This window comes from Aquarana catesbeiana, linkage group LG03, assembly GCF_042186555.1.
Source record: "Aquarana catesbeiana isolate 2022-GZ linkage group LG03, ASM4218655v1, whole genome shotgun sequence".
NCBI lineage: Eukaryota > Metazoa > Chordata > Amphibia > Anura > Ranidae > Aquarana > Aquarana catesbeiana.
The window spans coordinates 482382611-482406235 of record NC_133326.1 but is presented as its reverse complement, the minus strand read 5'-3'; positions in this window follow the sequence as shown (position 1 = coordinate 482406235).

Sequence of the window (23625 nt, the reverse complement as noted above, 5' to 3'; positions counted from 1 at the left end):
CTTGATGCGTGTAATATTGTGTTCCCAGAAGTGGGCTTGCAATAAAGTGATGTACTAATAGTACCATCCATTCCAATGTTGATGGTAATATCAGGATAGGCAATTGTAGTTGTACTCGATTGCATCGTAAACTTCAAGTTGTACCCATTGGTACTAAGCATTTTCATAAATTGATCCAGCGCCTCCACTGGCCCCCCCACAGCATGAGAACATCATCTATGTAGCGGAACCAGCACAGACCGTTGGCCAAAAACTCCACAGACTCCTCACTTGAAAACAGATCATGTTCCCACACCCCAGGTACAGGTTCGCATAGGAGGGCGCACAACATGTGCCCATAGCGACACCCTGCACCTGCAGGAAGTGGGACTCATCAAAGGAAAACACGTTCTTGATCAGGATATAAGATAACAGTTGTAATACAAAGTTGTTGAAACCCTGTGATTTAGGACCTCTTTCCTCCAAAAATTTAGAGATGACCCTAATGCATAATTATGTGGAATGAATGAATAAAGGGCCTCAATATCGATAGCTACCAGAGAACTTTCAACGGGTACCGTCAGACTATCCAGATTCCAAAGGAGATCTGAAGTGTCCTTAATGTATGAGGGCAATGTGATTACATGAGGACAAAGATATTCGTCAACAAATTTGCTAGCTCTCTGTCTTGGAACCTACTCCCGACACGATCGGGCGTCCTGGGGGGTGTAAAAGATTTTTATGTGTTTTAGGGAGCGAATAAAAGGTAGGGGTCTTGGGATGTGGAACCTGCAAGCCCTCAAAGATCTGTTTGGTGATCAGGCCATCGGCAAAGGCGGAGGAAATGGTGTCACCATACTGTTGATTAAATATAGTAATGACATCTTCCGATATTGGTTTATACCAAGACCGTTTTTTCAGGATGTCCCAACACATATTTCTAGATTGAAACTCATCCATTACTACCACGTTTCCGCCCTTGTCCAAGGGCTTGATCACCAAACCAGAGTTCTTACTGAGGTTTTGAAGTGCAGTCCTATGTGCACGACTAATGCCGCGTACACAAGACCGGACTTTACGGCATACTTTGCCCGGCGGACTTTTCGACGGACTTTGCGATGGACTTTCCGAATGAACGGACTTGCCTGCACACTATCAACCAAAGTCTGACAGATTCGTACGTGATGACGTACGACCGGACTAAAACAAGGAAGTTCATAGCCAGTAGCAATAGCTGCCCTAGCGTTGTTTTTTGTCTGTCGGACTAGCATACAGACGAGCTGACTTTTCGACCGGACTCGAGTCCGTCGGATAGATTTGAAACATGTTTCAAATCTAAGTCCGTCAAACTTTTGAGAAAACAAAGTCCGCTGGAGTCCACACACGATCGAATTGTCGGACGAAATCTGGTACGTCGGACCAATTATGCCATAAAGTCCAATCGTGTGTACGCAGCATAAGGTTGTGGCCCGTTGGTATGGGAAAGGTAAGTGATTCAATTTCCTTAATTGTTTAAGTAAGAAAAGTTCAAATATTGGGGTTGGTGTGTAAGGAGGGAAATTGAGTAGACTTTTTTTTTTACCGCATTCTCCAATGAATTGATTTCATTCTGGTAAAGGGTCAATTTTTTTTCTCTTGTATATAGCCACCTGCATTATGGTTATTTCCTGTTGACGCAAATCATTTTTTTTAAATGTACAGTGCTATATCACCATTTTAAAACCTATATGTTCTATTTTCAGACAGTGAGGTCCATTCTCTTTATTTACTATCTGTAGAACCTTGACTGAATCCTGAAGAAGCCTAACAGTGAAATGCGTAGATACACAAGGGCTCACTGCACATTATGTATCAGTATACATGATTTTTAGTTTTTCTGTATTGTTCTATTCATGTTGTGTATTTTTCAATAAATAGTGTTTATTCTCATACTTCTTCGTTGTTTCCTATGCCTCTAAAGTCCGACCTAGGTTTACTGCTATAGTACACCTTTTTTCCTTGTTCATTCCCTCAATTTACAGATGTGGCTATGTGAGTGCGCTCCTTTTCTGTTTATATGTGGCACTAGTGGGCATTAATAGGTGGCACTGGTGGGCACTGATTGGCGGCTCTGGTATGCACTGGCAAGTGGCACTGGTGGGCACTGATGGGCGGCACTTGTGGGCACAGATGAGATGGCAGCTCTTACTGTTTGGGATTGCTGTCCCTTTCACAGAAGCTGGTGATCGGCTTGTTTTTTCTGCTCATGCTTTCAGCGTGAGCAGAAAAAAAGCAGATTACCGATCTTTTGTTTATATCACGTGATCAGCTGTCATTGGCTGACAGCTGATCATGTGGTAGGGGGCCAGGATTCATGCACATTCATGCACGTTTGTGCACATTCTATTCTGAAAAAAATGCAGCCTGCCCTACTTTTTTTTAAACCACACATCACCACCAGGTTAACTAAACGAGGTGATAAAAATCAATAATTTTTATCACCTACATTTTTGGAATGCGTATATGAACACATCCAAACTCATCTGGTAAACAGGCCCTTTGTGTTAAAATAGTTAAATAGTAATTTTTCTGTCAGGAAAAACTCTCTAAAAATAAATGAAAAAAAAAAAGGTCTCCAATGAAATGTAACCGTTTTCGAAGAGCTTTTGATTCTGAAGGTGTACTGGGGAAATGTGCTGTGCTAACGTTTATCCTGCTTACTATGATTGCTGTGCATAAACGGATCTTTTTAAGAGGTCTAAGCCGATAAAAGAAGGTGTTTATTAACAGCTGCAGCCAGGTGTTTAAAGAGGCAGATATGGTGAGCCTTAAACACCAAACAAACTGTCAGATAAAAGCAATCAGCCATGAGACGTCTCCTGTAACATTTTTAATATGGTGAGATAATGTTACCTAGTACAGTAAAGCTAGCATTACTGAGATAGAAATCCGATTCCTGAAATATCTGTAAGCATATTTTATGTGCCAGAAAAAAAATCTATAAATATGCCCATAACTTCTCTTTAAAGTGGACCTGTCACACATATTAGCAAACATATTAGCTGCAGCATGCTTCAGTGGAAAGAATTATTCTTGGCTCTTCTTTGCCTCCTGCCTTTGTATTTGTAAACATATTAATATCATGTTGCAATGGGGCTAGCAGTCTCTATTGCAGTTCAACATGAGGGTAGAATACTCTCTGTGTGTGTGGCCCATGGGTTGCTGGTCTCCATGTAGAAAGCAGAATGATCCAAATACAGCAGGTTCATTTCACCATAAAGAACTTGCTGTCCATTTTTCATGATGGATGATAATTACCTTGCATGACATGGTCCTGCAGTTGTTTGTATGTACACCCCATATTGAAAGTCCTCTTTCCAATGATGCCTTTATCTGCCCTTTACCAATTGTATTATACAAAGTACATTGTAAGCAGTAAGCTTTCCCTGTGTGTTTAAATTGTATGAGAAAGAGAATATAGTCCTTAAAGTAGTATTAAAAATAACAACCCCCCCCCCGTTTTTACGTCAAAGTATTTATATACAACAGGGAAACATGCACTATAGGTTTGTTTTTTTTGTTTTTTTTGGGGGGGGGGGTGGAAAATATGTCTCCGATCACTTGCGATTTGTTGGGATACAAGTCGTTTGCTTCCATCCTGTTGGGGAGTGTGTACAGCATATGCCACACAAAGGTCACATGACCACCCACAAAATGGTTTTAAAATCATCTAATGTCCAATTCATATTCAAATTTTTACCAATGTAAAGTGGAGTTCCGCCGAAAAAAAATTAAAATAAAAGTCAGCAGTTACAAAAAGTGTAGCTGCTGACTTTTAATAACCAGACACTCACCTGTCCCACGTCCCAGCGATGAGGGCGTACGAAGCCCTGCTCCTCTCCACCTCATCTCCGCAGTGGCAAAATTCTTACTGTGGGCGCTTTGAATGGCCGGGCAATCTTCTGGGACCTGTGATGTGCCCCAGACGATTACAGGGAGGGGAGAGAGGTGAACTTCCTTTTGCAGCCATGGAGCCCCGGGAGGAAGTGGGAGCTGGATGCCTCTAAAAAGAGAGTATCCACCCACCCCCCCCAAAAAAAATGACATACCAAATGTGGCATGTCAGGGGGTCAACATCACTTAAAGCGGAAGTTCAGTTTTTGGGTGGAACTCCGCTTTAATGCTACCACATCCAATACAAGTTATCACATATGATGAAGGAGTGAAAAGTTTCTGGAATCCACTGCCAATTCTATTGTAGAAGGAGTGGCTTGCATTCCTGGACTTCTGTGCCATTTGTTTGTGTTGGAGTATGGAGCATCAGCCCATCCAACTGTAGTTCCAAGCGGCTGTTTGCAGAGAACAGCAAGGCTGTAAACAGAGGGCAGATATCAAACACTATAGACAAACTATTTCCTTACCTGCGCTAATGTCTATGTGTATTTTAATAATAATAGTGATATTAGGGGCTGCCCGTTCTAAAGTCGAAAAACGTAATTGTGATAGAAAATTTAAAGTGAACCGCTCACCCTACTTATTAACAAAACATAAATCTCATAGGTTGCGAATTAGTGCAATATCATAAGCAACCACTAGGTATCCGCCATTGGAGGTTCCTCTGCTGAATCATGGTGACACACATTGAGAGTTGTCTGCATTAATCCGCTGTATATGACTCCTGTAATGGGGGTCATGTAAATTCGGTGAGTAGGCTGTGTGACTGGTGTTGGTGGAGGAAGATCCTAGTTAATTATATTGGTAGATATATGAAATCACATGTGCCTTTGGACATCTGTACACTGTTACAAAATTATTATCACACACTAGAGAAATCTGGTGTCATTTTTTTTTTTGGGGGGGGGGCGATACCCTCCTTTTAGGGGCATCCAGCTCCCACTTTCTCCTGGGGCTCTATAGAGCCAGAAGGAAGTTCACCCCTCCACCCTCCCTCCGTGCAATCTTCTTGGACAGGTGACAGGTTCCAGAAATTGCCCGGCCAATCACAGCGCTCAGCGCGGCTTGCACATGCGTAGTGAAGCCACAGCCGGGCACCCACAGTCACAATGCTGGCGCAGAGGAGAGGAGGGGAGAGGAGCGGGGCTTCATTCACCTGAATCACTGGACCATGGGACAGGTGAGTGTCCAATTATTAAAAGTCAGCAGCTACACTTTTTGTAGCTGTTGACTTTTATATGGATGGAACTCCGCTTTAATGAGTAGGGTGCACAGTTCACTTTACATTTTCTATCAGATATCAAACACTGTTGATGCAGTAATATGCTGCTATATATCATGTTTTAAATGGAGGGTTTCATAAAATTTTAAAGCATATCTAATACCAATATAAACATTTACTAGGAGAAAGAAAAGCATGCACAGTTCAGTGGTCAACAGTATGTAATGTTTAGCATGGCATACAGGTTTCAGCAGTCTGGATTTTTTAACAAACTTTGTACATTACATATGTAGGTGGGGTGCAACATGGTGCGGCAGCAATAATTCACACAGTCAGGTGCAATGGAGAACTGAAATAGTACAGCAACAGTTCATAACATACCTGGTGGGAAGGCTGCCCAACAGGGTGCACATTTTCAGTATTGTGAAGAAAGTGGGTATCAGGCAGACTGCCAGCATCTGTAAAGAGACTAGAATGCAATCTGGCCATCTTGTGCCCAAGTGGGATATCGCCCAAGGAGTTGTGACTCTACTCTTTCACTCCTCATCAGGAACCTTTTCCTACCACTAGTACTAGCCCTAACAGGTGGTATACCTGTCTCTACACTACCAACTAGCAAATGTGCACCAAAACCTGGGAACCATGACCTTAAATAGACTCTGACTGACCCAAGATGGCTGACAAAGAAACATGTGATGGCAACATCCAACCGGATTGCATCCTCAGTGACCCAGGAAACCATAGAGAAACTACATTCCTCTTGACTTCCTCTCCATCTATGGGGCCACTGCGGGTGAGCACCAGATGCAGTAGAGAAAGTAGGCTGCACCTCCCTACACATACACAGAGCCGCTATACTCTGTATGCTCTGCTACATGTTACATATTAATGGCCACTGGACTGTACACCTGAATGCTGCACTTTGATGCATGGTACGTTACACATTCCTGAACCTTGCACCTGTATGCTGGGCTGTTTGTTACATACACCCAATCATTGCACTTTATACATTTGGTTATATGTTACATATTTAGGACCACTTGGTGGGAGTGCAAAGAACACCACAGCATACAGAGTTCAGGAGTATGTAATGTACAGCACAGATTACAGAGAGCAGTGGCAAGGAGTATGTAACATACAGCCTAGTGTAAAGAAAGTGGGGATTAGGATTATACAATGTATAATGCAGTATACAGTGCTAGTGGTCAGGAGTGTGCAATGTATGACACTGCATACAGTTTGCAGCAGTTAGGAGCATACACTTATATGAGAACCAACACATTTTCTGGTTCAACATCATTAATCTCTTTTCTTCCCAACCTTATTGTACCTCAATCAATAAGGCTAAATAGCATATGTGGGTATTACCTAGGGCAGTTAGCATGCAATGTAGTCTGCCTTAGAACTAAGAATGCCATCCTCCAGACGGACACCTGTACATGAAGGCATTTTTGATGTTTGCAAGAATCCAGTCCATTGTATATATCAGAATTGGGGGGGGGGGGTCTAGAGAAGAGTACTGACTTAGGGTGCTGTGAGGTTTTAAGGAAAATATGTACAGCACCCTGCTGGCCACTTTATCCAGCTATGATTTACCTTGCATAGAGAAGCGCAAAAAAATGTACCTAGTGATGATGTCCCTGGGTCTAAATGTAGGTATGTACTGAAAATGTAACGGTTTTATTTGATAATCTCATTAGCATTTTGACTGGAGAAAGGAGAGGATAACCAATCAGGGAATGTAACTTTAGGCAGCTTTCATAACAAAACATACAAATAAGTATTACATACTAAATGTTCTGTATGTAATTCAAGTGTTAAAGACAGAAACCTTTCTTTCTTTATTTAAAATATCAGTAGAATGTGTCTTGTTTTTACTGAAAAGAGTGCCTTACTGGTTTAGATAGATTCTTTTTATAAAAAAAAAAAAAAAAAAAAAACAAGCATATGTCTTCTAATATCAAGAACTTGCTTTCAAGTGTGCTGCAGTAACAGGAGGCTATTTGCCAGAAGGCCAATAAAAGCTTAAATCAGGTGGCAACCTCAAGGGTTTTATAAGAACATGGCTTCTAATTTCATCACTTGCTCCCCATAAGCCTTCTTCCCTCTTGAGCACTGGCACAGCAAAGCAGCACTGAACTTAAACAAGTGTACCATTTGTCAAATCTCTACTGGTGCCCAAATTAGTAACGGGTGGAGCATAGCCTCAGAAACAGGTAATAGGTAGTAGGAAGGGGCGGATCTTCTTATTTCTTATTTCTGATTTTGTTAAAGGACATTCATAGGTTTGTTAGAAAGGACAGTGGTTTATTCTCTTCTCATCTTTATTTAACCTGAAACAAGGTTTGAGCATAAATTTGTATTAAACCACGTGAAACTTTCTTCAGATGTGTAGGTATTTTTCTTCTGATCCCAGTCAACAGGAAATCAAGTGCATCTCAAAGCTAGGGTTGCCACCTCATCCCAAACCGAACACATATGAATTACACAGGTTCTGTGGCTGATTAAGGTGGTAATTAAACTCACTTGGTGCCTTATCTGCATTAAATTAGCCTCAGAACCTCTGTAATTCATAAGTGTTCAGGTTTAAAGGGATGAGGTGGCAACCCTACTCAATGCAGCTAGGAAAGGGGACAAAGCAGGTCAGACAAAACTTACAAGGCTCTGAATCACATCTTGAATGAGGCTACTGGGGTATGATGGCGCCACCCGTATAGTCTTTAGGAGCAGATTGGAGCTTGTGAATAGCAAGTAAAATCCCAATCAGAATTCCAATCCCACAGAAGATTCCCTTCAGGGGTATTCAGTATTTCAGTCCTGCTACCAAAGTAAATGATTTTCAGCCCTCCTGGCTTGTAAACGCAGCTCTCCAGCACAGGCCTTACACTTTAGGGTCTTGGTCTGTCTCCCACAGATCGAACGCTCAGCACCTCCATATGTATAGCAAGTAGCCTCGTGCTACACTGGCATAGTTGCCAACATTGTAAAAAAATTTATAGGGAGACTTTTTTGGCTGTAGGCTGAGTCTTATTATAATTAGGGAGCAAAAATAAAAATTAAGTACAGCGCTACGTTTAGAAAGAAAGTGAAAAGCAGCCAACACACCTATAGACTCAAGGTAGAAAAAAACAAAAGAAACAAAAGTGTGGTGCTATATATCACATCCACAGCCGTGTGTATTACAATAAAGACATATAAAAATGGTGAATACTACCAAAAAATGTATGACCATAAAATGGATGGTGTCAAAAAATTAATCAGTGTTGATCACATAGGTAAGGTAAATACACAATAATACTTAATCATCAGATACACATTTTTTATGGACTTCTAAAGTTTTATGTTTTTTTATGTTTGGTGTCTGGCTCAGGGAACCAGCACGGGTTTTTATTAATCACTGGCACATCTGATGATTAAGTATTATTGTGTATTTACCTTATATGTGATCAACACTGATTAATTATTTGACACTATCCATTTTATGGTCATACTTTTTTTGGTAGTATTCACCATTTTTATATGTCTTTATTGTAATACACACGGCTGTGGATGTGATATATAGCACCACACTTTTGTTTCTTTTATTATAATTAGGGGCAGGGCATGCGTTTGTAGGCGTGACATAGCAAAAAAATAAAAATGTGGTGCGCCGCGCCAAAAAATGGGCGTGGTTTACGTGAAATAGTGGGCATGGCTTATATGGGCATGGTTCAAATGGGGGTGTGGTTAGAGTCTGAGATGAATGAGAGATGGAGAAAGAAAGGGGAAAAGAGGGAGGGAGGGGAAAAGAGGGAGGGGAAAAGAGGGAAGGAGGGGAAAAGAGGGAGGGAAGGAGGGGAAAAGAGGGAGGGAAGGAGGGAGAGAGGGAGGGAGGGAGGGAGGGAGAGAGGGAGGGAGGGAGGGAGGGGAAAAGAGGGAGGGAGGGAGAAAGAAAGAAGGAACGAAGGAGAAAGAAGGAAGTAAATAGGGATGGAGGGACACAATAGAAATGTGTATTCCAGAATTTAACAAATCAGCAGATAAAGATTCTCCAAACACCTGGTGTTAGTGCTTCAATCATTCCAGCACCATGGTTGTTTTGGTATCAGGATGATTGAAGTGCATTATTACTATTATTATATTGTAATATAGAATGAAATCATTCAACTCACCATAATCCAAAATCAGTGGGACCCCTAAGCGTGTCACCTGCTACGTCGCCTGCCACCAGATGCCATCAGGTGCCCCCAGCAGAGTCCATCTTTGCACCAGGTGCCCCCAGCAGAGTCTGTCCTTACATCAGGTGCCCCCAGCAGAGTCCGCCCTTACGTCAGGTGGCCCCAGCAGAGTCCATCCTTACATCAGGTGTCCCCAGTGGAGTGCCTTCTTCCATCAGGCATTCCCAGCAGAAGTGCCTCCTTACATCAGGTGTCCCCAGTACAGTACCTCTTACATCAGGTATCCCTAGTGGAGTGCCTCTTACATCAGGTGTCCCCAGCGGAGTGCCTCTTACATCAGGTGTCCCCAGTGGAGTGCCTGATGAGTACCTGATGAGCTCAGTGTATGTCGGTGTGCTCCTCTCCTGCCGTCAGAATAAAGGTCACATGACCGGGGAGTCAGGTCCTCCCAGAGCTGAGCGGAGGAGAAGAGTTGAAGTGCGGGGGACCATGTCACATCTTTCTGGAGAGCACCACTGAGCGGAGCCCCGGCTACCTCCCATTCCCACACCGCGCCTCTCCCCGGCACCCCGGACGGCTCCTCTCCACACACCCGCGGTCAGGTGGCACCCGGGCAACACAAGCAGCTGAAGCAGCGTGCAGTGCATGGAAGCCTGAGCTGGGCGGCGAGAGCGAGGCTGAGGGGTGGGGCCCAGACACTACACACAGTTAACTGCTGACCGGGAGATATTCAGGAAAGACCAGAGAGGAGGAGAGTTGCCATTTTATGGTTACACAGAGAGACTGTGGCTGGGTTATAAGCCTAAAAGCGAAACTGATGTCCTTAAAAAAGAGATCTGAGCAACTGGTAAGAGGCAGTTATTTTCCAGGTGGGAGGACTTTCCTATCCCACACCACTTTTTCCTATGGTGTTTTCCAGTTTGAAGTCACTACATTCCCATATTCCCATAAGGTGACCATTCAGTGATCAGCAGCAATACCAGTTCAGACAATTTTTGTGAACAACAACATCTTCATTTGCCTTTTTTATTTTTATTATGTGATCATTGGCACAATACATTTCGGATTGATTACTGTGATGTAAATTGATTTTCTCCAGGTATTTGAATCCTCCTATTGCTAGGGAGATATCTCTTACAGGATAAGGTCATTGCCCCATTTGCAGTGAATTATTACCACGTATATGGTCTCATATGGCGCAGTTTCTTTTCCCTGACATCTTACATCAGGTGTCCCCAGCGGAGTGCCTCTTACATCAGGTGTCCCCAGCAGAGGGCCTCTTACATCAGGTGTCCCCAGCAGAGTGCCTCTTACATCAGGTTTCCCCAGTGGAGTGCCTCTTACATCAGTGCCCCCAGCTAAGTGCCTCAAATCAGTGCCCTCAGCGGAGTGTTGGCTGCAGACGGAGTGTTGGCTGCAGTCTAGCTACATCTCCTCAAAAGTGGTGACAAGGGGGGAGAGGTGTGTGGGTGGAGGCATGGTGACTTGGGGTGTTACAGGCTGACTTGGGGAAGAATGGAGGCATGGTGGTGATTTGGGGGTGCAGGCATGATGGTGACTTGGGGGGTGCAGGCATGGTGGTGGCTAGGCGGGAGGGGGTGCAGGCATGGTGGTGACTTGGGGGAGAGGGTGCAGGCATGGTGGTGACTTGGGAGAGGGGGTACAGGCATGGTGTTGACATGGGGGGAGGGGGATGGAGGCATGGTGTTGACATGGGGGGAGGCAGGTGCAGGCATGGTGTTGACATGGGGGGAGGTGGGTGCAGGCATGGTGTTGACATGGGGGAGGTGGGTGCAGGCATGGTGTTGACATGGAGGTAGGGGTGTGCAGGTATTGTGGTGACATGGGGGGAGGGGGATACAGGCAAGGTGGTGACATGGGGGAGGGGGTGCAGGTATAGGGGGTGCAGGCATGGTGTTGGCATGGGGGTGCAGGTATTGTGGTGACATCGGGGGAGGGGGGTGCAGTCATGGTAGTGACATGGGGGAGGGGGTGCAGGTATGGTGGTGGCATGGGGGGTGCAGGCATGGTGTTGACATGGGGGGAGGGCGTGCAGGTATTGTGATGACATGGGGGGAGGGGGTGCAGGTATGGTGGTGATATGGGGGGAGGGGGCTGCAGGTATGGTGGTGATATGGGGGGAGGGGGCTGCAGGTTATGGTGGTGACACAGGGGAGGGGGGAACAGGTATGGTGGTGACATGGGGGGAGGGGTGTGCAGGTATGGTGGTGACATGGGGGGAGGGGTGTGCAGGTATGGTGGTGAAATGGGGGGAGGGGGCTTCGGATATGGTGGTGACACGGGGGAGGGGGGAACGGGTATGGTGGTGACATGGGGGAGGGGGGTGCAGGTATGGTGGTGACATGGGGGAGGGGAGTGCAGGTATAGTGGTGACATGGGGGAGGGGGGTGCAGGTATGGTGGTGACATGGGGGGAGGGGGAACAAGTATGGTGGTGACATGGGGGGAGGGGGGAACAGGTATGGTGGTGACATAGGGGGAGGGGATGCAGGTATGGTGGTGACACGGGGGGTGGGAACAGGTATGGTGGTCACAGGGGGGAGGGGGAACAGGTATAGTGGTGACATGGGGGAGGGGGTTGCAGGTATGGTGGTAACATGGGGGAGGGGGTGCAGGTATGGTGGTGACAAGGGGGGAGCCAAGACCATCAGTGTCCCCCAGCCAGCAGAGCCCCGGTCCTTCCATCATTGTCCGCTCATCGGACACATGGAGCAGAGGGTTGTCGACGGCGGCGGGTGGAGGCTGAACATTTCCTTGTGTTCAGTGGAGAGCGGGGAGGGGTCGCTAATCCCTGCAGCCAATATGCTTCAGTGTACAATAGAATTTTCTATTTGTACACTGAAGAGAGAAGCCGATTGGCTGCCCCTTTCCTCTGCACTGAACACAAGGGGAAACAACACTCGTGGTGGCGGCGGCGGACATTTTTGTGTAGCTGTTGCCGTTTTTAGCCAAAAACATTCCGATTTTCCCGGAACAAAAGCAAAATCCCGGGAAAATAATGGGAATAAGCTTAAATCGAGACGAGGGTCCCAAAATCGAGATTGTTCCGGGAAAATTGGGACTGTTGGCAACTATGCACCGGCTCCCACCTCTCTCTCCTTGGTGAAGCCCTACTAACTCCCATGCTCAGATATCCTGTCTACAGGGTGAAGTTGTCTCCAACTGGGAGCCTAGAGCCTTGGTCTGGTGATTACTTAAAGCCCAGAACACAGCTGACTTATTAGTGAACTGGCTGTTTATTAGACCTGGATCCTGGCAAGGTACCGCCTTGCTACAATATATATATATGCAAAATGCGTCCAATTCCAGATTGTATCTCCCTATGATTTCTGCAACGTCAGTCAGCCCCTGATCTTTACTGTCATGATGCAAATCTAACAATATTATTTGTGTAAATGAAAAGCAGGGAAGTGCTTAAAAAACAAGAAACAAATGGTAGCAGAGATGTCCTTACTTCACCTCCAATTTCTAATTTATGGTTATATTGTATCCACACAGGATTAGCATGATCTAAAAACACATTGTTGGATTTACACTCTTACTTTTAGTCAATAAAACTAATAGAATACAAAGAAAGAAAAGCGTGTAAGAGCAGAGGTAGATATATTTTTGTGTGTCTTATGCTTATCCTCTAAGTCATTGGTGGTTTTACTTGTGTTTCTTTCTTAAAGTGATTGTAAAATTTCAAGGTTTTTGAATGGACACACAGACCACGCTTTGGGAGCAAGCCTGCACAAGTGCCCTCATAGCAGGCGGCTTGCTATTGTCGGCACTCTGCAGTTTGGAGGAGCCAGGAGTGCCAGCGGGGGACTCTAAAGCTTAATGTACACGGGACGTTTTTACAACCTCTCCTGAACTATTTAACTTGACAGATAGTAACCACACGTTTAAAACGTTCGTTTTGCCGCGTTTACATGCCACGTTTTGCTGCGTTTGCGTTTGAAATAAAAAACATTTTTATTTTTTTTCCAAAATAGCCAAAAATGAAAAACGCCTGTAAGCAAAACACAGCAAAGCGCGAGTTACCGCGTTTAGCTGCATTTAACCACATTTAGAATCGTTTGGCACTTGAAATGCCTCTAAACTCAGCGTCTAAACAAATTTTTTTGCTTTCCAAAAAAGGCCTCTAAACTCAACTGCCTAGAAATGACTATAAACAGCTACTGATGTACTGATAAGATAACATAGAGGAGAGTTCAGGAGCAATTGAAAAAAATGCCCAACTGCTCCTAAATGTCCGTTTACCAGCAGCAGTGTACATGAGGCCTTAAAGAAGAGCATCAGGGCTGCTCTATGCAAAACCATTGCACAAAGCAGGTAAGTATCACATATTTGCTATTTTTTTTAAAAGGACATGTTTTCCTTTAGAATCACTTTAAACCTTTACATGTAGATAAATAGTTGTTTAAATCCTCAAACCTGTATTATAAAATAGGATTTTTAAATACAGCTTACCTGTAAAATCCTTTTCTTGAGAGTACATCACGGGACACAGAGTATTCATTACATAGTGGGTTAGATGGGCACCATCAGTGAATGGACACTGGTTAACCCCAATTAAGGAGAATTCCTCCCCTATATAACCCCTCCCATACGGGGAGGACCTCAGTTTTGTAGCAAAGCAATAGGTAACCACATAAAACCCATAGAAGTGCGAGGGCTCTGTGTCCCATGATGTACTCTCAAGAAAAGGATTTTACAGGTAAGCTGTATTTAAAAATCCTATTTTCTTGATCATACATCATGGAACACAGAGCCTTCATTACATAGTGGGATGTCCCAAAGCAATGCTCATTTGAGGGGAGGGAGACACCGATCAGAAAATATAGACCGCAAACGGACCAGAGGAACTAAACTGCAGCCTGCAGTACACTGCACCCGAAGGCAGTATACTCTTACCCTCTTACATCTACCTGATAGAATCTGGTGAATGTATGGACTGAAGACCAAGTCGCAGCCTTACAGATCTGAGCCATGGAGGCCTGGTGATGCACTGCCAAAGAAGCACTAACAGCCCTTGTTGAGTGCGCTTTCACATGAAAAGGAGGAGTCTTCCTCTTTATATCATAAGCCTGAAAAATAACCTGTCTAATCCATCTAGAAAGAGTGGATTTTGACACTGCTTGGCCTTTCTTATGGCCATCTGGCAGAATAAACAAACAATCAGTTTTCCGTATCTGAGCGGTTGCCTGCAGATAGACACTGATTGCTCTAACCACATAAAGAGTGTGCAAAGATTCTTCCTCCGCGGACTGCGGATCTGGAAAAAAGGATGGTAGGATTACATCTTGATTCAAATGGAATCCTGAAACCACCTTAGGTAAGAAGGAATGATTAGGACGCATAACAATCCTGTCTTTCTGAATAATTAAATATGGCTCTTTACAAGAAAAAGCTGCCAATGCTGATACTCTCCTAGCAGAGGATATGGCTATCAAGAAGACTAATTTTTGCAGGTGCAGTGGCTCAAAGGGTTGTCCCTGTAAAGCCGACAACACCAAATTCAAATCCCATGGGCATACTGGAGGTTTGACTGGCGGATTCAACTGCAGTGCCCCCTGAATAAACACCCGGACCAGGGAATGTGAAGCAATTGGCTTCTGAAAAAATACAGACAAAGCAGAAATTTGGACTTTGATAGTGCTCAAAGCCAATCTCATTTCTAGGCCTGACTGAAGCAAGGTCAAGATTCTGCTAATCATATACCTGCTAGGATGCCATCCCCTGGGTTCACACCAGGAAACATATGCCTTCCAGATTTTGTAGTAAATAAGCCTAGAGGCCGGCTTTCTGGCATTGACCAGAGTAGAAAGGACTGACTCCGAGAGCCCATGGTCTTGTAAAATGTGGGTTTCAGCAGCCAAGCCGTCAAATTTAGACTTCGTAAAGCAGGGTGGCAAATCGGACCCTGTGTGAGCAGATCTGGCTGGAATGGGAGGACCCAGGGCCTGCCCACTACGATCTTTATGATCTCTGCATAACAAGGTCATCTGGGCCAAGCCGGGGCTACTAAAAGGACTGACTTTGTTTCCCTGTTGACATTTCCCAGGAACCGTGGAAGAAATGGGTTCGGAGGGAAGGCATACATTAGATTGTACTGATCCCATGGGATTGTCAGAACATCTGACCCCTAAACAAGTACATCCCTTGTTCTGGACACAAATTTGTCCAGCTTCCTGTTGAATCTGGATGTGAACAGATCCACATCTGGTGTTCCCCACCTTTGACATATGGTTTGGAATATGTTGGGGTGTAGGGACCATTCTCCTGGGCATAATTGCCGGCGGCTTAAGAAATCTGCTTGCCAGTTTTTTCACTCCTGGGATGAATACCGCAGACAGGCAGGGAACATGGCTTTCTGCCCATGCAAGAATGCGATTCACCTCCCTTTGGGCATCCAGACTTCTGGTGCCTCCTTGGTGATTGATGTAAGCCACAGCTGTGGCATTGTCAGATTGTATCCGAATAGGATGACCCTGTAGCCTGTAAGACCAGTCCATGAGGGCCAAGTGAATTGCCCGAATTTCTAGAATATTGATGGACAATCGTCTCTCGGTTGCAGACCATCTTCCCTGCGTGCATGTTTCTTCCAGAACTGCTCCCCAGCCTGTCAGACTGGCATCTGTGGTTACGATCCTCCATTGTAGTGGAAGAAAGGCTTTGCCTTTCAAAAGATTTTTGGTTCGTAACCACCAATTGAGGCTTTTGCATATCCTTGGGGATAGGCACATCGGAAGATCCAAGGCATGAGTCTTTTTGTTCCAAGCTGCGAGAATGCTTCTCTGCAGGGGCCTTGAGTGAAATTGGACAAATGGAACAGCCTCGAAAGTGTAGAAACTGATTCAGATCCTTTAGATCTAGGATGGGTCTGACATCTCCATTTGGCTTTGGAACGGTGAAGAGATTCGAGTAGAACCCTGGACCCTGATCTTTTTGGTTCATTTCTACTATCACTCCCTGGGATAGTAAGGGATCTAAGGCCAGTAGTAGCGGTTCTCGCTTTACTGGATCTTTGGGAACTCTTGACCAGGGATGAGCTTCGAGTTCGAGTCGAACTCATGTTCTACTCGAACATTGGCTGTTCGCAAGTTCGCCGAACAGCGAACAATTTGGGGTGTTCGCGGCAAATTCGAATGCCGCGGAACACCCTTTAAAAGTCTATGGGAGAAATCAAAAGTGCTAATTTTAAAGGCTTATATGCAAGTTATTGTCATAAAAAGTGTTTGGGGACCCGGGTCCTGCCCCAGGGGACATGGATCAATGCAAAAAAAAGTTTTAAAAACGGACGTTTTTTCAGGAACAGTGATTTTATTAATGCTTAAAGTCAAACAATAAAAGTGTAATATCCCTTTAAATTTCGTACCTGGGGGGTGTCTATAGTATGCCTGTAAAGGGGCGCATGTTTCCTGTGTTTAGAACAGTCTGACAGCAAAATGACATTTGGAAGGAAAAAACTCATTTAAAACTACCCGCGGCTATTGCATTGCCGACAATACACATAGAAGTTCATTGATAAAAACGGCATGGGAATTCCCCACAGGGCAACCCCGAACCAAAATAAAAAAAAAAAAATGATGTGGGGGTCCCCCTAAATTCCATACAAGGCCCTTCAGGTCTGGTATGGATATTAAGGGGAACCCCAGCCAAAATTTAAAAAAAAAATTGACGTGGGGTTCCCCCTAAATTCCATACCAGACCCTTCAGGTCTGGTATGGATTTTAAGGGGAACCCCGCGCCAAAAAAAAAAAAAAAAACGGCGTGGGGTCCCCCCAAAAATCCATACCAGACCCTTATCCGAGCACGCAACCTGGCAGGCCACAGGAAAAGAGGGGGGGACGAGAGTGCGGCCCCCCCCCCTCCTGAACCGTACCAGGCCACATGCCCTCAACATTGGGAGGGTGCTTTGGGGTAGCCCCCCAAAACACCTTGTCCCCATGTTGATGAAGACAAGGGCCTCATCCCCACAACCCTGGCCGGTGGTTGTGGGGGTCTGCGGGCGGGGGGCTTATCGGAATCTGGAAGCCCCCTTTAACAAGGGGACCCCCAGATCCCGGCCCCCCCCCTGTGTAAAATGGTAAGGGGGTACTTACCCCTACCATTTCACTAAAAAACTGTCAAAAATGTTAAAAATGACAAGAGACAGTTTTTGACAATTCCTTTATTTAAATGCTTCTTCTTTCTTCCTTCATCTTCTTCTTCTTCTGGTTCTTCTGGCTCTTCTGGTTCTTCCTCCGGCGTTCTCGTCCAGCATCTTCTCCGCGGCGTCTTCTATCTTCTTCTCCTCGGGCCGCTCCGCACCCATGGCATGGGGGGGGGAGGCTCCCGCTCTTCTCTTCATCTTCTTCTCTTCTTCATCTTCTTCTTCATCTTCTTCTTCTCCTTCTCTTCTTCCTTCTTCTGTTCTTCATGTCTTCTCCGGGCCGCTCCGCAGCCATGCTGGCATGGAGGGAGGCTCCCGCTGTGTGACGGCGTCTCTTCGTCTGACGGTTCTTAAATAACGGGGGGCGGGGCCATCCGGTGACCCCGCCCCCCTCTGACGCACGGTGACTTAAGGGACTTCCCTGTGACGTCACGGGGAATGCCACAGGGAAGTCCCGTCATGTCACCGTGCGTCAGAGGGGGGCGGGGTCACCGGGTGGCCCCGCCCCCCGTTATTTAAGAACCGTCAGACGAAGAGACGCCGTCACACAGCGGGAGCCTCCCTCCATGCCACAGCATGGCTGCGGAGCGGCCCGGAGAAGACATGAAGAACAGAAGAAGGAAGAAGAGAAGAAGAAGAAGAAGATGAAGAAGAAGATGAAGAAGAGAAGAAGATGAAGAGAAGAGCGGGAGCCTCCCCCCCATGCCATGGGTGCGGAGCGGCCCGAGGAGAAGAAGATAGAAGACGCCGCGGAGAAGATGCTGGACGAGAACGCCGGAGGAAGAACCAGAAGAGCCAGAAGAACCAGAAGAAGAAGAAGATGAAGGAAGAAAGAAGAAGCATTTAAATAAAGGAATTGTCAAAAACTGTCTCTTGTCATTTTTAACATTTTTGACAGTTTTTTAGTGAAATGGTAGGGGTAAGTACCCCCTTACCATTTCACACAGGGGGGGGGCCGGGATCTGGGGGTCCCCTTGTTAAAGGGGGCTTCCAGATTCCGATAAGCCCCCCGCCCGCAGACCCCCACAACCACCGGCCAGGGTTGTGGGGATGAGGACCTTGTCTTCATCAACATGGGGACAAGGTGTTTTGGGGGGCTACCCCAAAGCACCCTCCCAATGTTGAGGGCATGTGGCCTGGTACGGTTCAGGAGGGGGGGGCGCACTCTCGTCCCCCCCTCTTTTCCTGCGGCCTGCCAGGTTGCGTGCTCGGATAAGGGTCTGGTATGGATTTTTAGGGGGACCCCACGCCGTTTTTTTTTTTTTTTTTGGCGCGGGGTTCCCCTTAAAATCTATACCAGACCTGAAGGGCCTTGTATGGAATTTAGGGGGACTCCCACATCATTTTTTTTTTTTAATTTTGGTTCGGGGTTGCCCTGTGGGGAATTCCCATGCCGTTTTTATCAATGAACTTCTATGTGTATTGTCGGCAATGCAATAGCCGCGGTAGTTTTAAATGTGTTTTTTCCTTCAAAATGTCATTTTGCTGTCAGACTGTTCTAAACACGGGAAACATGCGCCCCTTTACAGGCATACTATAGACACCCCCCAGGTACGAAATTTAAAGGGATATTACACTTTTATTGTTTGACTTTAAGCATTATTAAAATCACTGCTCCTGAAAAAACGGCCGTTTTTAAAACTTTTTTTTGCATTGATTCATGTCCCCTGGGGCAGGACCCAGGTCCCCAAACACTTTTATTGACAATAACTTGCATATTAGCCTTTAAAATTAGCACTTTTGATTATTCATGTTCGTGTCCCATAGACTTTAACGGTGTTCGCATGTTCGAACGAATTTTTTTCCTGTTCGCATGTTCTGGTGCGAACCGAACAGGGGGGTGTTCGGCTCATCCCTACTCTTGACCTTAGGAAACGAGCTGGTGGAAGCTCTAGGAACTCTATTTTGTAACCTAGAGATACTGAAGAGACCACCCACTTGTCTTGAATCTCTTCCTGCCAAGCTCCTGAAAACTGTAGGAGCCTTTCTCCCACTCGGCCGAGTGGGGGTGCCCCTTCACAGGGATGTTTTGGGGCTCTGCTTGGCAGGCTTTTGTCCCCAAGCCTTTTTCTGCCCTTGGGTGTGACCCTGGGCCCTTCCTCCGAAAGTAGATTGGGAAGGCCGTCGCCACTGCTTAGAGCCTGATGTTCCAGGGGTGTCACATACCTGGTAGGTTTTGAGCCTGATGTGCAGAGAAAAACCTCCCTTACAGCTCCCACTCCCGTCTCTCTGGAATGGAGACAGAGGGCCCAGGAGTGAGGAGTGGTATGGGTGCCTGGCAGGATCAACAGTCACCAGAAGTTCAGGAGTGGTGGCACCCTCTGGAACCTGAAGCTGAAGAGGAGACTGGAGACTGGAATGCTGAGTGGACCAGGAACCACAGCAGGTAAGCAGGCAGGAACTGAAGAGCTGGACTGGAACCAGGAGCAAGCGGTAGGTAGTAGACTGGAATGCTGGACTGGAACCAGGAACAAACAGCAGGTAGTAGACTGGAATGCTGGACTGGATCCAGGAGCAAGCGGTAGGTAGTAGACTGGAACGCTGGACTGGAACCAGGAACAAACAGCAGGTAGTAGACTGGAACGCTGGACTGGATCCAGGAACAAGCAGCAGGTAGTAGTCTGGAACGCTGGCTAGAACACAGGAACAACAGCAGGTAGTAGACTGGAACGCTGGACTGGATCCAGGAACAAGCAGCAGGTAGTAGTCTGGAACGCTGGCTGGAATCAGGAACAACAGCAGGTAGTAGACTGGAACGTTGGACTGGATCCAGGAACAAGCAGCAGGTAGTAGTCTGGAACGCTGGCTCGAACCAGGAAAAACAGCAGGTAGTAGACTGGAACACAGGACTGGTAATAGGCAGAGGAATGGTCAAACAAGCCGGTGGTCGGTATTGGTCAAGCAGCAGAGGTACCAGGGATTACACAGAGGGATGGTCAGGCAAGCCAAGAGGGTCTGGTGCAGGCGGATAGCAGGATGGTCTAATAGGAAGCCAGGTCAGATAAAAGAGTACACAAGTCAGATCAGGTTTTGGCACACGGAACGCTGTAGAGCAGACAGCGGGGATTGAATGTGACAGGTCGGTTTAAATAGCCCGCCTGACACCAGCGGGAGTGCGCGTGCGCGTGCCCGTGCGTAACAGCACCCGTGAACATGCGCGCATGCACGGTAGAACCCGTGGCCGTGTTCCCGTGCGTCTGGATCGCCGATTACTGGTAGGATCTTAATGACATTGCCCCCCTCAAGGGGCAGCCTCCGGATGCCCCTTTGGAGAAATTTATCTGGATGGGACCTTTTAAAAGATTGCAACAGATCTTCAGCATGAATATTGTCCTCAGGTTCCCAAGAATTTTCTTCTGGGCCAAACCCCCTCCATTTTATCAGAAATTGATTTTGGTTACCTCTTTTCCTATGGTCCATGATAGCCTCCACCTCGAATTCCTCCTCCCCATCTACCAAAATTGGATCAGGAGGATCCGTACTTCGGCCTGGAAATGGATTAGAAATAGAGGGTCTGAGCAGAGACACATGAAATACTGGATGCACTCTTAGTGAATCCGGGAGTTCAAGTTCGTATGCCACCTCGTTAATTCTCCGCTTGACAGGGAATGGTCCAAGGAACTTGGGACCCAATTTCTTTGAAGGGCAAGCCATCCTGAGATTTATTGTAGATAATCATATCTGGTCCCCGGGTGTAAGTAACAGCTCACCTCACCTCTTTTTATCGAAGATTGCTTTATTATATTCCTGGGTCCTGGTCATGGTCTCCTGTAAAACTTGGTTGTTGGAAGTAAAGAAATTCAACCTCTCCTGAACTGCGGGTACTGTACACTCTGGAAGAGAATTAGGCAAAAATGAAGGGTGGAAACCATAATTCGCAAAAAATGGAGTTTGTTTGATAGCGGAATGAATAGAATTGTTGTAGGCGAATTCAGCCAATGGGAGAACAGAAATCCAATCATCTTGGGCAAAAGAAGAAAAACAACGTAAATATTGTTCAAGAGTCTGGTTTGTTCTCTCTGTTTGCCCATTAGTCTGGGGATGATAGGCAGATGAAAATGAAATGTTCAGTGTTTTGCACAGAGATTTCCAGAATCGGGAGGTAAACTGTACCCCCCGATCTGAAACGATGTTGACCGGTACCCCATGGAGCCTGATGACTTCTTTAATGAATGCCTGTGCCGTTTCTGTAGCTGAGGGAGTGCCCTTCATTGGGACAAAGTGGGCCATCTTTGACAGCCGGTCCACTATGACAAAAATTGAAGTGAAGCCCCCAGCCGGAGGTAATTCCACAATAAAGTCTATAGAAAGCATTTTCCATGGCCTATCTGGGACAGGCAATGGTTTTAGCAATCCCCATGCCTTGGTTCTGTGCCCCTTGTTCCTGATACAGGTGGTACAGGACTCAACAAATTTCCTACAATCTTCGCGTAACTGAGGCCACCAGAAGGTACACTGTACCAGATCAGTGGTCTTAGCCACGCCAAAATGCCCAGCCAATGCATGATCATGACAGAGTTCTAGTACTGGAACTCGTAGTGTCTCAGGTATAAAGATCCTATTCTTGTGCCACAGTAACCCATCCTTAACTTGGAGTTCTGACCTAATGGAAGATCCCAATTCCGCGGAAGCCTGCTTAATCTGAGAAAGCAGGTTTCCCTGAAGCAAAAGAAAATTCCCCGTGGACAGAATGATGTCCGGAGGGGAAACCTCTTGGGACTTGTGAAACATCCTGGATAGGGCATCAGGTTTGATATTTTTGGAGCCAGGGCGGTAAGTGACATGAAAGGAGAACCTGGAGAAAAAGAGAGCCCACCTGGCCTGACGTGGCTTCAACCTCTTTGCGGATCTCAAATACTCCAGGTTCTTATGATCTGTAAAAATTAAGACTGGATGAGCGGCGCCTTCCAGCAGATAGCGCCACTCCTCTAACGCTGATTTGATTGCCAACAACTCCCTGTCACCTACATCATAATTTCTCTCTGCCGTAGACAGGTTACGAGAGAAGAAGGCCACAGGATATAACAGGGCCTTAGTTCCCTGTCTTTGGGACAACACTGCCCCTACTGCAATTTCAGATGCGTCCACCTCTAGTACGAACAGCAGAGAGGAATCTGGATGCTTTAGTACGGAGGCGGAAGTAAAAAGACCCTTGAGGGTCTCAAAAGCCTTTTGGGCTTCAGCAGACCAATGAAAGCGTGTACCTTGTTTAGTTAGCTGTGTGATGGGTGTAATGATGGCTGAGAACCCCTTAATAAATTTACGGTAGAAATTAGCGAATCCAACGAATCGCTGGATTCCCTTCTTGTCTGTCGGGACTGACCAATCTAAAACTGCAGCGACCTTTTGAGGGTCCATCCTAATGCCTTTACTGGAAATGAATAACCCCAAAAATGGAATACTTTCCTGTTCAAATTCACACTTCTCAGCTTTTGCATATAGGCCGTGTTGTCGAAGCCGGCCCAACACACTTCTGAAGTGCCTGCGGAGAGATTCAGGGGAACAGGAAAAAATGAATATGTCATCTAAATAGACGATAACAAACTGATCTAGAAAGTCTCATAAAACATCATTGATAAAATACTGAAATGTAGCAGGGGCATTGCACAAACCGAAAGGCATCACTAGGTACTCAAAATGTCCATAACGGGTACGAAAGGCAGTCTTCCATTCGTCCCCGTCCCTAATACGAACTAAATTGTAGGCTCCGCGGTCAAGCTTAGTGAATATGATGGCCGCCCCAAGTCTTTGGAACAACTCTGGTACCAGAGGAAGAGGATAACGGTTCTTTACAGTGATTTTATTTAGTTTGCGGTAATCCACACATGGTCTGAGGGATTTTATCTTTCTTCTATACAAAGAAGATGCCTGCACCTGCTGGAGACGTGGATGGACGAATGAAGCCTTTCTTTAGGTTCTCATCGATATATTCCTTTAAAGCCCCTTATTCTACTTCAGTCAAGGGAAAGATTTTTCCAAAAGGAATCTCAGCTCCGGGAAGTAATTCGATAGGACAGTCATAGGCCCGGTGAGGAGGTAATACCTCTGCCCCCTGCTTGCTGAATACATCTAAGAAATCATGATAGGCAGAAGGGATGGAGAGATGTAGACTAGGATCTGTATCTAGGCAGAGCAAGGTAGAGTTCTCCTGAACGTTCTGAATTCTGCAAGACT